Source organism: Mastomys coucha, unplaced genomic scaffold, assembly GCF_008632895.1.
Source record: "Mastomys coucha isolate ucsf_1 unplaced genomic scaffold, UCSF_Mcou_1 pScaffold14, whole genome shotgun sequence".
NCBI lineage: Eukaryota > Metazoa > Chordata > Mammalia > Rodentia > Muridae > Mastomys > Mastomys coucha.
In genome coordinates this window covers 12,585,333-12,590,345 of record NW_022196896.1, presented here as the reverse complement: position 1 = coordinate 12,590,345, position 5,013 = coordinate 12,585,333, and positions in this window count along the sequence as shown.

Below are 5,013 nucleotides of genomic sequence, written 5' to 3'. Positions count from 1 at the left end.
AATAAGTTCTTAAAACACTAAAAGTCTTAACAATTCTTCCCACTGGGAAGAAATTTGAACCATTTGTATGGCTAAATGAAGATTCTTACTATCTTCTCCCACGGCATCTTTCTGTTATGTTGATAACATATAATTTACATAAAGCTCAGATTTAGGAATTTCTGAGTCCCGGGTTTACACCTACTCTTGAAGTGTACTGTCTCAAGTCATGATAGGGACCATGTGAAAGACTCAAGAGTTTTGAGACGGTGCTTTCCTCATTTGAAACAGGTCTTGCCGTGTAATCAGGTGAACTTCATTGCTCCAGGCTGGGGTTCTCCTTCCCAATCCTTTCTCTTAAGACTCCAAGGAGAATGGATTACAGAAGCTCCCATTTTACCCAGTTCATCTTTTTTTCACTTTTTAAAAAGATTTATTTTCCTCTTAATTGTGTGTGTGCATGCACATATTTTCATGTATGTGTGTGTATACCTAAATGTGTGCATGTGCATGAGTGCATGTGTGAATGTGTGTGTGTGTATGCCTGTGTGTGTGCATGCTCATGACAGTGCAGATGTCTTCAGAGCTTAGAGACACTGAATCTGCTTGGAGCTGGATGAGCTGATGAGCAACTGGACCAGTATGAAGAACCCGTACTGTTGGGTCCTCTCCAACAGTAGTATGTGCTTTTAAATGCTGAGCCATCAGCAGCCCTCAGACATTTCTCGATAGTGAGGCTATATGACATGTTCATAGTTTAATGACAACTGGTAGCTTAATGAGAAGTAAAGGTTCAATGTTCCTTCAGGGAAATGTTCAGGATGAAGACAATGTTCCTGGCTACCATAAAATCTAGTGATAGATTGACTCTAATAGAAGAAACAATACTTGAAGACACAAGGTCATAAATTTTAACTTTCATGCATTCATATAAATAATATGACTTCTCAAAAATCCTTAAAAATAATAATAGCAACCTTTATATGTTTGTTTAGAGGCATTTTTTCAAATATTTATAAGTTTGAAATTAAACAAATGTATTGTCTAAAGTAATTATGGAATGAAACTGTGGATTTGGGAAAGTTTTGTGGGTACAAAAGCCTTGATTTCAATAAAATGAACCAGAGCTTAAAACTACCAAGAGTTCTAACAATTCTTCTAACTCAGAAAAAATATGTAGAACATAGTGAAAATAGTCTGAGTTATAGCAGGAATATCTTTATAAAGTGAGCTATTTTCCTGATCTCAGAGACAGTAATTAGAAATAAATAAAATTAATTTAGTAGGCTTCTAAATCCAACCACTGTAAAAAAGAGTCAAGAAAGACAAAAGTTATTTACTAATAAAGGCATTCTTTTTGGATCAATATTTAGTTAAGGTATTTTTCTATTCATGCCTTGAGATGATTCCCAAATGTAGTAATTTATCTATTATAAAATGATAAGGATGATGCATGAAGTAGAAGTAGAAATAGAAAAGAAGTTATTCTTAATTTGTTGGGTTTACAGCACAGCTAATGTAAAAATAAATCTCCAAATCCATTTCAAAAATATCCACCATGCGAAGTATATATTTGTTCAATATAAGAAACTTCTGAAAAACCACCCTTTGTGAAACAAAAAAGCTGCATTGTGGCAGCTACAGATATGAAATATCTACTAAAGCATTAGAGAGTAATTTATTGCTCAGTTAAATATAACCATATCATAGTATAAAATTCATTTTTAAATTTAACACATGAACTATGTCAGTATGTCAAGTACTTTAAAAAGTATTTTTACTCTTACATTAAAAACTGATATTGCTAACATCAAAAATGCTTTGAGGCTGATTTTTCATGTTGGCATTTTGTGGTAGCTTTTTAATGAAGGTCTTTTGTGCTCAGAGGCACATATTTTTCACCCTGACTGATCTTTTTTTTTTTTTCCATCTAGACATTTCTCTTTTTTTCCTTTTCTTTTAATTAGATATTTTCATTATTTACACTTCAAATGTTCTGCCCTTTCCCTGTTTCCCCTCCGAAAAACCCCTATTCCTTCCCCCCTCCCCCTGCTCACATACTCACCCTCTCCCACTTCCTGGCCCTGGCATTTCTCTAAACTGGGGCATAGAGCTTGCACAGGACCAAGGGCCTCTCCTCCCACTGGTGATCGACTAGGCCATCCTCTGCTATACATATACAACTGGAGCCATGAATCCCACCATGTGTACTCTTTGGTTGGTGGTTTAGTCCCTGGGAGCTCTGGGGGTTACTGGTTGGTCATTATTATTGTTCCTCCTATGGGCTGCAAACCCCTTCAGCTCCTTGGGTCCTTTCTCTAGCTCCTTCATTGGGGACAGTGTGCTCAGTCCAATGGAAGGCTGTGAGCCTCTACTTCTCTATTAGAGCAGAATGACAATCCAGAGACTGTCCCTCCTGACTGATCTCTTTAACTGCAGTGTATAATGTGGTGTTCCTAAAATCATCATGACTGAGTTTTGAACCCATGATTGTGACATGATCATGCCTCAGTTCCCCTCTGGTGCTAATTTGTCTCAGTCAAGGATTTCATGGTTTTGTTAATTCAGGCTTGAACCCTTGGGAATTCTACCCATTTTCCTCGATAGGGGAAATCCTGTTTTATCAGCTTCAACTCCAAATGTAACAATGTAAGGAAGGCATCTTGTCACTTTTCCATGTACAGTCACCTATGTCATCAAAAACGCCTCTAGGCCTAACTTCCTGTTGCTTGTCCTCTCAGGGCTGCAGCCACTAACCCATGTACATGAAGAGTAGTAGGAAATCCAACTATGGAACTCCTGCCCACTCTACTCTGGTTCTCTGCCCCACAGTATACATGAACACTGTCATAGAATTTTCAGTCCTACCCACGAATGCTGGTAACTTTCATGGGTCTGTTATATACGTTTGCACCTTTTGTCCTGTCAGTTAAACTTCCTCCCTTCCTCTGACTTTCAGTCGCAGCGATATCACTTCTCCATGCTCTATAGCACAGTATCTTGGCAGCTGCCAAGCCATCTGGTAAGAGACTTGATTCTGAGTACTTCCATGCAGATGTCCCCCTGCATCATGGGTGACCACTGGTTACTGAGGCAACCCATTCCATTTTTGAATATATTAGTTAAGAGAACTTTTCTGTTTATAAATCAAATAAATTATCCATGTGACATTTATTTCCTGGGCGGCACATATTTGATGGCTAATATTAAATATTAATGTTAAAATAGATAATTATTCCTATATATTTATGAACTATACTTAAAATATGATAATAAGATGTTTATCTAGCAAGCAATTCCACGCATTTAATTGTTAAGATGAAATATGAAAGATGTGTCCCCATGGTAGAGTACTTGCACAGCATGTGTTAGGGTTTGATTTTCATTACCATTAAAAAATTAAACACAATCTACACATGAAACAACAAACAGCTAATCTTTCCAATTGTTTAACCAGAAAATATTATATGCTATGTGTTTGTCTGTAATTGGCTAGTGGAGACAATGCCATATCTTGTACATCTATGTAAGTTTTGAAGAACTTAAATTTCTAAAGAAGTAAATGCATTATTATCATTTTCTAGATCACAGAACAGTCATCATGTTTAGTATTACCTGTGCAATTTCATTTAATGCAAGAAAATACTGCTTAGTCTTCATATTACAATGTTAACATGAGAAAATATCTTGGCCATTGTTAATTCAAAAGTACAATTGCGACTTTTAATTTTTATGTGTGGCCTGGCATTCTATTAGTTTCTTGAAGTTTTTTTTTTTTTTAACATTTCTGAACATCCCTTATATTTTACATTATTTTAATTGTTGCAGTAGAAATTGTAATTGCTTCTCTGGTGATGCAATTTTCTCCAATGTCATCTGGCATGGCCTTTTGTTCTACTTCACTTAGAACCTTGATGTTTAAAGCTTTTGCACTAGTCTAAAACTCAACTTATTGCTACATCTGGGAGAGTTTTTCCCCTGAAGTTTCTACAGCTGAGCCCTTGTGACCAAGGATGATGACTGAATCTCGAGAGAAGAAACCGCTTTCTGTTTGTCCCAGGCTAGAGAGGGCTGTGATCAGTTGGTGTTTGAAACAAAGGTTGTTTGTATGATGGCAGACTTCCCACTAAATTCTGTGTGATGGAATAAACCTTGATTTGTGGACTGGTGTTGAGTGTTTGGAAGTCCTGGGCATGCAGCAGACTAGAGCCCTGGGGTTGCTGGCTTTGGGGCAGGTGGATGGTGCAAACATCACCGGGACAAGTGGGAAAGATGGGGGTGTTGCACTGTGTTTATTTGCAAGTCCTGAATAACCAACAGTGAATTATTATTTTTAAGTTACCACTTTGACTACTTTTCCTTAAATCCCACTTTTATGTTTGAGCATTAATAATCTATGCAATGTTTGAAGGCAAAATGTGTGAAGTTTAGAAATAATTATGCATTCTATTATGCCTTAGATATCTGGATGAAAGTTGTGTTCTAACACTGAACTGATTCTATAACATTCATTTTTATGAGTGAAAATTTAATGATCTATTTACTTGAAAGTTTTGCTTTCGGGGAGAACAATTATTCTGGTTAGATTCACTTAGAGTAGATGGAATCTGTAAGCATTTAGAAGAGCCTTGTGGGCTTGGAAAATACAATTAATATAAAAATATGTCAAAACCCACACTTGGCTCTCCCTAGGTAGAGGTATGCCCTTTGTACTTAAGTATAAAACTACTGTAATTGTCCAATTCTATTGACTAAAGGCCACTGGTGGTGGAAAATTTATATATGAGAAAACCCCACAGTTTTGTTTTTCAAATCTCATTCAGTTCTTGTGAATGAAGAATAACTCTAAAGTCATTCTAAAAGAATGATTCTAAAATACGATGATCATTAATTGATTTTCTCATAAATTTTGTTCTCCTGTCATTCATATTCAATCTATCATGTTAGATATAATGAACTAGCTTAAAGTGCAAACATTTGAATCTTGTATACTTCCCAGTTGGATCTCATTTTTCTTCTGCAGTTTGGAAAAAT